The sequence below is a fragment of the Rattus rattus genome, chromosome X, assembly GCF_011064425.1.
Source record: "Rattus rattus isolate New Zealand chromosome X, Rrattus_CSIRO_v1, whole genome shotgun sequence".
Classification (NCBI taxonomy): Eukaryota; Metazoa; Chordata; class Mammalia; order Rodentia; family Muridae; genus Rattus; species Rattus rattus.
The window spans coordinates 23,609,900-23,623,400 of NC_046172.1; the positions used below are offsets into that span (position 1 = coordinate 23,609,900).

General features: G+C 42.5%; 1 non-coding gene across 1 annotated transcript; it reads right to left on the bottom strand.

Annotated features, from left to right (window-relative positions):
* Positions 1-11,162: 11,162 nt before the first annotated feature.
* On the bottom strand, positions 11,163-11,288 carry LOC116889541. The gene has a single exon (XR_004386476.1). It is a non-coding gene; the product is annotated as a small nucleolar RNA SNORA76 (small nucleolar RNA).
* Positions 11,289-13,501: the final 2,213 nt, after the last annotated feature.

Sequence of the window (13,501 nt, forward strand, 5' to 3'; positions counted from 1 at the left end):
CTGGTGACTAACGCTGAAGGGGTGGCTGGAGGCGGGAGGGGGGCGGTTAGAAGGGTGTTACAGCATGGGTCCTCCGTGTTCTAGAACACTGGTGGTCAAACATTTTTTTTTGAAAGGCGCCAGGCAGCCCTCCGTATTGTAGCGCAGCAGCCATAGAAAATATGGATAAACCTGGCCATCTTCCAGTAAAACTATAGTCACTGAAATTTGAACTTCATGTACTTTTCACAGGTCACAAAATATTCTCAATTTTTTCAATCACTTAGAAATGGAAAAATCATTCTCCACTTCAGGGTCATGCAAAAACCGGTTGATGGGCGAGATTTAAAGGACTGTAGCTTGTCTTCCTTGTTCTAGGATAATTGTGTCCTACAGCTCTGCTTCAGTGGGAACTATGTGTACTCAGAGAAGACTTGAGAAGTGATTTCATGTCTCTAATATAATTTGTTCATTTTGATGGGTAGTTATGATTTCCAAAATAAACGTTTAAAGGACTGAGCGAGCCTGGTGTGGTACATGCCTGTAATCCCAGTACATGGAAGCTGGAGGTAGGAGGATCATTGTTCAAAAGCCAGCCTTGGAGTGCCTAGGGACCTTGTCTTGAAAACCAAGTAAAGCTTCCCAGACAATATAAATTTAGTTTAAGCTGTGTACACCCGGGGTGTTAGGGGGTAGGGAGTGTGTGTGTGTGTGTGTGTGTGTGTGTGTGTGTGTGTGTGTCAGTCCTGGATATCTAATCCAGGGCCTTGCACATGGCAGACAAATGTGCTTCCCCTGAGCTTCCCAGATAACTAAATTCTTTATACTGTTTATTTGACCTTCATTGAGAAGGTAAGCTTGGAGCAGCAGACATTTCAGGAATTTTGAGATTATTCACATTCTATTGTACACTTAATCTGAAAGGATCATATAAACCATTTTCATTAACTTTGGAGTTTGGGGGTTTTTGCCTGTTCTTTTAGGACAGGTTGTCCACCAAATTACTTTGTAGTCAAGGCTAGCCTTGAACTCCCGAATCTGCTGTTTCTATTCCCCCAAATGCTGCAGTTACAAGTGTGCATCGCCACTTCCTGCTTGGACTTTTTACTGTTTTTGTTAAATTGAATTCATTGATACTAATCTATTTTTTGTGTGTGCTTTTTTTCCATAAAATTCTAACACCAGTTTTCTCTTTTGAGTTGCTTAACTGTTGGGTTTTGTTTTGCCTGTCTCCCCAAGCTCTTAGCTGTGGTCTCGGTCTTCCTTGGCCCTTTTTCTGTGGTTGTTTCCTTGTTTCTCTTGTGTCTGGTTAAGTCCCACTGGAAAGAAAGCACAACTAGTTTCATGCATGAGCCATGGGTTATCTTAACTAAGAAAAGTCCTGTTTAGGGAGCTTTGAAGATGCCTCAGTGGATAAGAGTGTTTGCCGTGCAAGAGGACTTTGAGTTTTAGTCTGCAGCACTCTGACTCATGTCTTCACTTGCCCTGTCACAACAATGTGGGGTGGGGGACTGCAGTGACAGATAAATCCTGGGAGATCCCTAGCCAGCAAGCCAGCCTAACTAAAACAGCAAGCTTCAGTTCAGTCAGAGTCCCTGCTTTTAAAAAAAAAAATTACAGAGCAATAGAGAAAGAGGCGGCAACAGTCCTCTGGCCTCTGTGTGCACGGTTGTGCATGAGTGCATCCGTGGATTTAGGTACCAGTCCTCGGTACTCAAAGTTGCCATAGCATTCACCCCATTTTCTTCAAGCTTGACTGACAGTACATTTTGTAGACTGGTCCATGTGTATATAAACCGAAACAAACGACAGGAAACAAATGCTGACCTTTGATATTGGGATGCACTCTGGTATTTTTATTTCATTTTTTAAAACGGCAGCTCATCTTCCACATTGACTCTGCCACTGCCTTGAGTCATTGAGTCAGAACTTGAAGTTTGGAAGATATTCCCATAGGTTTTGAACCTTTCACTGTCCCCGTTACCCGTCATAAAACAGCACCAAAGCCTAATGTGTCTCCATCAGGAATTGTTTTCGAGCCAGTTTAGCGGTTTGTTTTGTTTCTCATCACCTGACAAACATTGGCTCCTGTGTGAGCTCTACACAGGACCATACATTTGAGAACTTGGTTCTGTTAAACCCCTAGCTCCTGGACGAGAGTTCACCAGATGAAGAAGGTGAAGCAGAGCGAGCATAAGTTTTTTGTTTTTTTGTTTTTTTTGGGGGGGAGGGGGCTTGTTTTTGGTTCGCTACAGTTACACTAATAGCTCTTGAGGGTACGACTTGCTATTTGAATTTAATCAGTCTTACACCAAAACAGTGAGTATGTTAGGCTGAAGTGCTTACTGAAAACACGAGAGAGCAATGATAGCAGAAGAGAACTTCGCAGTGATTTTATGTTTATCAACAACTCTGTCTCCCCTAGCTGAGGGCATAATTATTAGGCATTCAGAAGTTGCTTTGGAATCCCTACCTGTGTGCCAAACTTTGCTGTAGGCATTTGAGACTTGGGAGAAAAGGAAATCCTGAAATCTCCCTCTTTGTTCTGTTCATTCTTGTTTGTTTTTCTGGGACTGTAACCCTGCAGGGGAGCAATTACTTAGCATGTGAAAGGCTCTGGGTTGCATCCAGAGCCCTGAGGAACAATAGCAACAACAAATAAGCAAAGCTCCTTTGCAGAAAAGTCTACAAATCACAAAAACAAAAGAGCAGCATTAAAGAACACCTATTTCGATTCAAGCTAAATTGTTTTCATTGGCTTGAAAAGTCAGCTCAGTGGTTAAGCTGTTCTTCCAGAGGCCCCAGGTTTGATTCCTAGCACCAATGTGGTGTGACTCACGACTGTCTGTAACTCCAGCTCCAGGGACACTGGCCTCTGAAAAACACCAGGCATGCTTGTGCTGCACTTGCATGTAGGCGAGCAACCCATGCACATTGTCATGGCTGTTCCTGGCTGTCAACTTGACTATATCTGGAATGAACTACAATCCAGAATTGGAGGGCTCACCGGTGATCCAGATCTTGAGGCTGGGAGATACAAGTTTCTGACCTGGCTCTTGGCATGGAGATCTTGAGGCATAGTGGCTATGAAAAGCTTAGGGCCGGGCAAGGTAGTACCGCCTTTTAATTCCAGGAGACTGAGGCAGAGAGATCTCTGAGATCAAGATGAGCCTGGGACAAAACAAGTTCCAGATCCAGGCATGGTGATACACATCTTTAATCTGAGCCACACCTTCTGCTGGAGACTTACATAAGGACATTAGAAGAAGGAAGATTCGCTCTTCTTCCCCTGCTTGCATTTACTTGCCAGCACATCTGTTGGAACCTACTTCTACAGAAGACCAGTTGAAACAACTAGCCTTGTGGGACTGAGAAACTACTAGGTCCTTGGACTTCCTATTCACAGCTGACCATTGTTGGGGAATTTTACTACAGACTGTAAGTCATCATAATAAATTCCCTTAATGGGCTGGAGAGATGGCTCAGTGGTTAAGAGCACTGACTGCTCTTCCAGAGGTCCTGATTTCAATTCCCAGCAACACATGGTGGTTCACAACCATCTGTAATGGGACCTGATGTCCTCTTCTGGTGTGTCTGAAGATAATATACATATAATATGACAGTATACAGTGTACTTACACAAAACAAGTAAATAAATCTTTAAAAAAAATTCCCTTAATATATAGTGACTATCCATAAATTCTGTGACTCTAGAGAGCCCTGACTAATACACACATAAATTTTTTTTTAAACTTTAAGAGGGATTTATTTAAAAAAAAAAAAAACAGTTCTCAAGCTGGGCATGGTGATGCAGGGCTTTAACTCCGAGCACTTGGGAAAGAGTGGGAGGCAGAGCTCGGTGAATTCCAGGCCAGCCTAGGCTACATATTGAGTTTTAGGATAGTCAGGACTACATAGAGAAACCGTGCTTTGGAACAAACAAACAAGAAGAGTCCCCCAAATTCAATTTTCACCCAAATCCTTAGGAGCAAATAAAAACTAATATATGAAGTCTCTTCATTCATTCTCAGACAAAGGTTTGTTCGTTTTGGTTTGGTTTGTTGGTAGTGGTTGTTGGTATTATTTTTTTATTTTGCAATACCAGGGAATTGAACTCAGAGCCCCACACACGCTAGGCAAGAACTCTACCACTCTACATCTGTAGCTCAGGATGATGATGATTTTAGCCTTCATATATATTGCCCTATTTTCAAAATTCCTCCAGTGGACACACTATGCTTTTGAAAGCAGAAAAATAATGCCATGCTCCTTTGAAAAACTGTAGAAGGGAATGGCAGGGGAGTGATACAAATGAGAAGAGTTGTCTTTGTGTGACAGAATTCCAAGTAATTATCATCAATATGGTTTAATGTCATTATGCAAGAGAGTTGAAGGAAAATGATTATAATTGAAAATACATTGTGCTCCTTTGAACTTTATACTTTCATTTACTGTTATGATCTTAGTAAAAGTAATTGTTTTCTATGCATACATGCATTAATATTTAACTTGTGGGGCTTCCTTGTTGGTTCTAAAAGGCCAGCTTATCCCTTTGTGCTAAGCTGTTAATGTTAAGCAACCCAGAGCTTCACACTGGTTCATTGGTGACAGCAAATAAAGGAAATGACCTAGATGGCAATTACTGGGCCTTACACTTAGAATCATTGGGGCGTAGTAAATAAATATTTGTCAAACGAAAAATAATGAATAAGAAACTCCTCCTGGGTTTGTCCCATCCAGTAAGCAGTGACAAGAAGGTATCACATGAGAAATGGTTTGGGTTTATTTTTATTTTATTTTATTTTACTTTATTTTCGAAATAAGGCTTGCTATGTGGCCCTGGCTAGCCTGCCAGTCATACAGATCAGGCTAGCCTCAGACTTTTGGCACTCTTCCAGCCTTACCTCCCAATGTGGGATCATAGCCATGTGCTACCATGTCCATCCCATCCTTGTTTGTTTGTTTATTCATACAAGGTCTCACTATAACCCAGGCTGGCCTTTGAGTCTACGATTCTCCTGCCTTAATCTCCTGAGTGCTGCTGGGATTACAGGCCTGGACCACCAATCTCAGATAAAACTTTGTTTTCCTTTTTATTTTAATTGACAGATGATAATTGAGTATCTCTATGGGGTATAATGTGATGTTTTGATATATTTGTGTTATGGAATGATTAAATCAAACCAATTAACAAATCTGTTGCATAGATGCCATTTTTGCAATGAAAACATTAAAATCTATTCTTTTTGCAATTTTGAAATTCACAATGAATTGTTTTGTTTGGTAGATTTCCTGTGTCGTTTAAATTACAGCAGCTTGTTTCTCCCATTCAACTATAGAATGTTTTAAAGCATGACTCTGAACTTTCTAACAGAAGCAGATTGTATATAATACATTCCTTTTTTTCCAGCACTGGGACTTGAACCCAGCCCTACACATGGCGAGCAAGTAAGTATTCTTTTACTGAGCTATGTCCTCAACAAAAAAGGCATTCATATTTATGACTGAAGACCTCTTCTGAAGTTCACTAAGGGAAAGCCTATTGTCTTTGCCAGCCAGTTCTTCCTACGTGATATATTTCCTTTAGGTGAACTACTCCTCTAGAACCAGTTATAGTCTAAGAAGATTTGTATATCAGGATGTCCGGATCTCCACCAGCCAAGGCGTAGGCATCTCACTTGAGCAGGTTCCACCCTTCCTGGAATGTATATTTGATGGATGTAAAAAGAAGAAGGGTCCTCTAGGCTGTGGGAGCCCTCTTTCTAGGTCTCTGGAATGGCTCTGTCTCCCACCCTTTCCAGATCAACAATTTCAATTCTGTGAACTGCCCACCTCCTTCCAGAGATTTCTCCTTTTCCTGAAGTTACCCCAAGTCTCCATTTCTTGCTTATTGATGAAAAGAACTCCTGGATTTGCCTAGACTTGTCCCTTTCTGACTTCAAACACATACCATCCCGCGGAAGGATTGTGACCCTGCTAGCTAAAGATATAGATAAGCGTTGGGGGCAAAAGTTTCCATGGTGGTTGTGCTGGCTTGTTTTATGTCAACTGGACAGAACCTAGAGTCCTCAGAGAAGAGGGAGGCCCAAATGAGAAGATACCTCCAGAAGATCAGCCTGCAGGCAAGCCTGGGGAACAGCTTCTTAATTGCTGATTGACAGGGGAAAGCCCAGTCCACTACGGGTGGGGCCACCCCTGGAAGGGTGGCCCTGGATTTTGTCAGAAAGTAGACTGGACAAGCCATGAGGAGCAAGCCAGTAAGCAGCACCCCTCCATGGCCTCTGCATCAACTCCAGCTTCCAGGTTCTTGCTCTATTTGAGTTCCTGTCCTAACTTCCTTTAGTGATGCGATGGACTATGATATCGAACTATAAGGCAAATAAACCATTTTCTCTCCAACTTGCTTTTGACCATGGTATTTCATCATAGCAATAGTAATTCTAACTAAGACAGTGATGGCAAACCTATTATCCCAGAACTTGGGAGGTGGAGGCAGGAGGATCAGGAATTTAAACTACATAGTGAATTTGAGGCCAGCCTGGGCTACCTTAAAAAGTCATTTTAAATGAGAAATTTGCAAACTGTGTTTGTAATTGTGTAAAAACAGTTATCTTTCTGGAAAAACAAAAGTCATGTTGAATATTTCCAATGGTGCCGATTCCGTACAGACTGTTGGGGATACATGGCCTTCTAATAAATGCTCAAAGCAGGAACAGAAAGGTAACCCACCACTTTCAATTCCCCTAGGACTGATAGTAAGTTCAGGAAGGAGCTACCTTGCCTGACTGTCTGCTCCAAGGTCTCATTGGAGGCACTCCCATGGTCATACCTCAGATGTCTATAGCAGCTAGGACTCAGCTCAGGTTTTGATCACTAAAGGCTGTGGGTGTTTCTAGCTGTACGGTGCCATGGCATGGGGAAAACAATGGAAAGAAGGCCAAGTCTAGAGCCTTGGGGGTTGGGAACCTGGCAAGTAGAAGCACTTTTTCCTTTGCTCCAATATCCCAGCAAACCCTTGTGTTAATGGCACCTAATGAGAGGACAATCTGCATGGGAATTTGGAGAAAGCAATTCACTGCACCAACATCTCTGAATGAGATAAAAAATGGTTATCTGTGAGCTGACAGGATTGAGGCCAAAAACCACCACAAAAACTCACCTCATTTTTAGGAGGATCAATAATAGTTTTTGAAAATACAATCCTCAAGCTAATTGGAAAATCTCAATGGAACCCTGGCTGGATAGAAATTATGCTGATATTGGTCTTTGCTTAAAGACCTAAGGGCACAAATTTGGAACCCGTCCATTTCTAGCATTTAGTAATGGCATATGGACATCTCAGTTGGAAAACTTGTCTCCCCATGAGTACATACGAGGTGCACGAGGTTCAGCAAGCTTGTTTTGCTTATTTCAAAGAGGAAACTAGCATTGATGGAAAGCTGTCATAGTTATCAAACGGTCTGCAATTGTAAGGTCCTTTACAAATTACTGTTGGAAAGTGCTTTCAAAATATGTTAGGAAGGTTCTGGGGATGTAACTTAGAAGTCACCACTGCCTGCCTAGTTTGAACAGGTTCTAGGTCTGATTCCCAGTGGACAAAATGAAGCTGTTGGAAGAAAAAATACAGAAATTCATTATGATAATTGAAAAAAAGTGTGTTGAAATGTTCGAAGGGAACTTATGCATACATCAGATGTGTAAATCTATCAAGCTAACAGAGTTTCTTTGGAAAATTTGCAAAATTACTAAAAATGCTGAGATTAATCAATACAAGGTTAATGTTTGGTGTGGTTTTCTCTTGTGCCCGCATGAATCTCTGTGCACTATGTGCATGCCCAGTGTCCTTGGAGGCTAAAAGAGGGTCTAAGATACCCTAGAACCAGAGTTACAGAAGGTGGTCGTTGCCATGTGAGTGCTGGAAATCGAACCCAGGTCTTCTGGAAAAGCAGAAGAGCCTTCACTCCAGTCTGAAAAATAAGTTTGTTTGTTTCTCCCCTACCCTCTTCCTTCCATCTATCTCTCTATCTCTCTCTATCTATCCATCCTCCCTCCCTTCCTTTCTTCCTTCTTCCTGCTTCTCCTCCCTCCTCCTCCTCCTCCTTCATTTTTTTTTTTTTCCAGGGCTGGGGATCGAACCCAGGGCCTTGCGCTTCCTAGGCAAGCGCTCTACCACTGAGCCAAATCCCCAACCCCCTCCTCCTCCTTTATGAGACAGGGTCTTTCTATGTAGCTCTGGCTGTCCTAGAACTTTTATGTAGACCAGATCAGGCTAGCCTCTAACTTACAGAGATCCACCTTCCACTGCCTCCAAAGTGCTAGGATTAAAGGTGTGTGTCCTATGCCAAGGCTGGCTGTTTCCTTTTACAAGGGAGAACTTATATTAACGACAAAACAAAACATTGGATGAAAAATGTCTCTATAGGGTCTGTGAGACAACTTGTTGCCCAAGCATTATGACCTCATTTCAATCTTTGGAACACATGATAGATACAGAAATCCAACTTTTGAAATTTTCCTCTGACTTCCACACATATATCACAACACGCACATGTGTCACACACACACACACACACACACACACACACACACACACACACTAAAAAATTAAAAAAAAAGTGCATCTATGAATGTTCACAGTAGCTTTATTTATAATAGCCCCAAATTGGAATGAACACTGTTGAACTGGTGACTGGTGACTAGTTTAACCATGACACACACACACCATGTATGCCACTCAGCAAGAACCAGGAGAACACTGCTGGAGATGTGGCTCGGCTGGGAGAGTGCTTGCCTATTGAAATCTGAATTGGATAAGTGCAGTTTATAATTTTGTTTGGTTTTCACACTGTATGTGCCAGGCCAGCCTAGGCTCTCCAGCCTCTGAGATTATCTTTTTCCCATTCCCACCTCCCAGGAGTGCTGAGTCAAAGGGTGTTCCCCGAGTTCTAGGAGTTCAAACTCAGACCCTCAGGTTTTCATTCCAAGTGCCTTACTCCCAGCCCTACATACCTATTTAAAAAATTTTCAAGTCAGGTGGTGATGACGCATGCCTTTTACCTCAACTCTTGGCAGGCAGAGGCAGGCAGATTTCAAGGCCAGCCTTGTATACAGAGTGAGTTCTGGGACAGCCAGGGCTACACAGAGAAACCCTGCCTTGGGAAGCAACAACAAAACAATCAAAACCCCAAAAATAGCTCCAAATGGTAAAAATAGCAGCGTTGAACTGGATGTAGTTGTGTATGCCTGTGGTCCCCGCATTGAAGATGTTTAGGGCGAGAGGACCAAGTTTTCAGCACTAGCCAGGGCTACATAGCAAGATCATGTTTAAACTAATAAGTAAGAACAAGATCAATGCTTGCCAGAAATTCAGGAAAGGAAATAGGGTTGCATAGATGAGTCCTGGAGGGCTTGGGGAAACAGAGAAACTATTTTGCATAATCTTATCATTAATGATGGATACATGGCATGTATTTGCCAAAAGCTATGTAATACACAACCCAAAGATCGAACTTTAATACAACCAATAGCCTTTAGTATCATATAAATGCAAGCTTAAGGTAAGTATAGTTGAATTATTAGAAAGGAACACGTGGATTAACATGAGCAACATTTTTTCGGATGAGGGACAATTTGGGGACTTTATTTCTCATTTAACTTTTCTCTGTAAACCTAAAACATCTATTAAAAATGTCTTAAGTGTGTGGTGGTGTGTGTGTGTGTGTGTGTGTGTGTGTGTGTGTGTGTGTGTGTGTGTGTGTGTTTGCGCTAGACCTTGAACAGAGTAGGCAAGTACTTTACCACTGGGCTTCTTAACTGAGTCAATTATTCTTTTTCAATCTCTGTGTCTCTGAAAGTTTTTACTTTGTTCTGTTTCTCCCGGCCTTGTGGCCTTCAAGCATTGCATTTTAGATCAGCTGAGCTGCTATCACTTGGCTGTGGCTGTTCTGCTCACAGAAAAGATTAAGAAACATTTCCTTTATGGAGGTTTTTTTTTTTTTTTAAGGAAGAAAGGACTTATTGTATTCCATCATGGTGGGAAAAGCATAGCAGTGGAAAGGCTCTCAACTATGGAGGCTAGAGCGTGAGGGTTCTTGTTCACTACACAGAGCAGGGCAATGCTGGTACTGAGTGATCTTAAGCCGGTCTAACAGCTCCTGTTACTTCACATTGAGGATGTGTCTTCCTACCTCAGTCAACCCTTTCTGGTAATGTCCTTCATGAAGGCTATCCTGGAACTAGCTCTGTAAACCCGGCTGGAGTCAAACTCACAGAGATCCTCCTGCCTTTGGCGCCCAAGTCCTGAGATTAAAGGCATGCATTTTCCCAGCTTCAGCTAACTTTGAATTTTCAAACTGAGTTTTATTCAGAGATTTGGCAATCTGAGGAGACAGTGACTTAACCTCCGGAAAATCTGTCTTCTATCTTATCACCTATCTGATACGGGGAGGAAGGGGGGTGGAGAACAGGAGCAGACAATCAATCATTCTCCAGCTCTGTTTTGTCCCTCTGGATAGGTGGTCAGTCACGTAGCCGAAACTTGTGATGTCTGTGTCTTTTCTGTTATCAGCCGTTGTACTCTTCCCTCGGGCTCTTGAAACTTTAGTTTCTGCTGGTATCATCAGCCTTGCTGAGCTGTGAGAGGAGATAGCACAGAACAAACAAACCATTAACAGTGTTTCCTGCTAAGCTAAGGAATAACATGTACGGGCTGATTCTTTTCTACAATATGGAGTACAAATATGTCTTTATAATAGAGAATATAATAGTGTTCCCATTCATCCTGTCCCCCATGAAAGGGGAAAAAAGCCACTGGAACTCAGAGGGCAAGTGAGTTCTGGGAAGTATCCTCTCTGATTTGCAGCACTGACAGACAGGCTTCCTGGAATGGGAGTAGCAAAGACTGAGCTGTGGAGGCAAGAAAGGGAAGAGAGGCCCTCATCTGAACTGTGGCATCCCAGCAATGTGGCTTTACTGGGGCGTGTTGAAGGAACTATGGGTCTTGGGTAGCCTGGCAGATAGATGTGTGATGCTGGGAGAGAAATCTAACATTTTGTTCACCGAGGATGGAACATCGTAAAGCCGTTTTTGTTGTTGTTGTTGTTGTTGTTGTTGTTGTTGTTGTTGTTGTTGGTGGTGGTGGTGGTGGTGGTGGTGGTGGTGGTGGTGGTGCTTTTTATTTCTTAGCCTGTAGCTAGCAGTTAAAAGGGCTGCCCGCAAAGGGCAATGCCCCAGTTATGCGCTAGCAAAGTGCTATGGCGCCTCAGCTTAATCCCCGGCACCATGGTGAGCTGGGGACTCAAAGGCGGCGGGCTTTTTCTTTCTTTCTTTTTTTTTTCTTTAAAAAAAAAACCAACAACCAAGGTCTCACTGTGTAGCCCTGGCTGGCTTGGAACTAAGTATGTAGACCAGGCTGGTCTCTTCCTCTCTAAAGTGCACCCACAAATGCTAATGTTACAGAGCTAAGCAGACTAGCTGGCAGTTGGCAAGGGTAGGCTATAAACATTCTCAACGTAGTCCTCCAGAACCCTCTTTTTTTTTTTTTTTTAAAGCTTTTTTGGGAAGATTCCCAAGATCAATATCACCTGCCCCAACATGGGGGCAGCTTTATAAAGAATCAGGGTGCTAATCCAGCTCTTCACTTGGGGGAATGGTTTAACTCCTTCGCCCCAGTTTCTCTTATCTATAACGTGAGGCTAGTGGCTCGTTCTTTGAGTACCAGTATTTCTTCAGGTCATCTTTTTTTTTTTTTTTAGGAGCTGGGGACCTAACCCAGGGCCTTGTGCTTACTAGGCAAGCGCTCTACCACTGAGCTAAATCCCCAACCCCATCTTTTTTTTATTAGCTATTTATTTTAAAAGTTTTAGGTATACTCTGTATCCAAAGCAACATGCTCATCTCTACTCCACCCCTCCCCCCTTAACTTCCCATACACCCTCCAACACTCCTCCCACTGTCATAGCTCGTGATGTCTGCTAGAGCATTAACTGCTTTTGATGGCTTGATTTTACAGTGCGTTCCTAAGTACAATCGTCATGTTCAGTCCAGATGCCACATTTCACCTATACTGCTGCTCTTCCTCTCTTTCCACCTCTTCTACAATGTCTCCAGAGCCTTTGGGGAAGGGGAGGTTGATGTAAATGCCCCATCTAAGCCCAAGCATGTCACAGTCACTTAGGATAAACAAAGATTTAGAAAGCAACTTGACACAAGTCCGTTTAGTGAAACAACGGTAGTAGATTCCCCTAGGGCCTATGATCTCCCAAGCTATGACCAAGTTTACAGGGCCGGGCATAAATTTCCTGCTGTGGAGAAGGCCTCAAATCCAATCAGTGGGTAGTTGGTTCATGGCCACTAGTTCACCAGTGAGCACAGCTTGACTGGCAGCCAGCACTGTAACCTTCAGGGCTCATTGCTGTGTCATACTGTCATACCACGGATGTCTTCTCGTCCCCAGGAGCCTATGTAGCACCTCTGGCACCAGGGGGACTATTCAGCTAAGTGCCAGCTTGATATTTTGTGTCACAACCAAAGTATATAGTATAGTGTTTCCATCAGTGGGGTCTTCCCACCTTGTAGTTATGGTGGACAATCGGGAACAACGGCAATATTTCATGTTATTTTGGGACCTCCCTGAAAAATTTCAAAATAAAACTTTGGGCCTGGGCTGATGAGACGGCTCAGTGAGTAAAGACGTTTGCTACCAAGCCCGAAGACGGGTTTGTGATTCCCGGGACTCACGTGATAGAAGGAGCCAACCAACTCCGGCAAGTTGTCCTATGACCTCTGCACACACACTGGGGGACACGTGGGCACCTGCATGTGCATGCAAATGTGTGCACACACACATACACACACACTAAATAAATAAACAAATGTAGAAGTATTTTTGAAAATCTTCTTTTAGAATTTTGAGGAATAACTTGTTTCTTACATGTATCAGATGTTTTCTGTTTATACTATTTTAGTTTGAAAGTCATTTTGTGTATTCTTCCTTAATTTTGGCTTCAGTGATCTGGAAAAAAATATGATTTCAAATCAAAGTAAATATTCTAAATTCTTTCAGATTATGATTTTAGTAAAATCCTCTGTTAAGCATGTCTAATAGCTAAATAAATATCTTAGTAGTTGAGTCTGATGTGAACATACAGACTCAAATAAAAAGTCAGGCATCCACAGGCTATGGTGGTAGAAGACTTTGATCTCAGCACCCAGACGGCAGAGGCAGATCTCTGTGAGCTTCAGGTCAGTCAGCTCTATATAGTGAGACATTGCCCAAAAAACCAACCAAACAAACAAACAAAAAACCCCACAGTAGTACATAACTGAAAATGCCTGAATCCTGGCACTCAGGAGGGTGAGACAGGAAGATCACGAGTTCAAGGACAGCCTGGGCTACATAGAGAGTTCCAGCAAGCTTAGGATATGTAATGAGACTTTGTCTCAATCAAACAACAGAAAGATTATATAGTAATGCCGAATTATATTATTCTGACATGAAATAAAGACAATCAAGAGGGCCGTC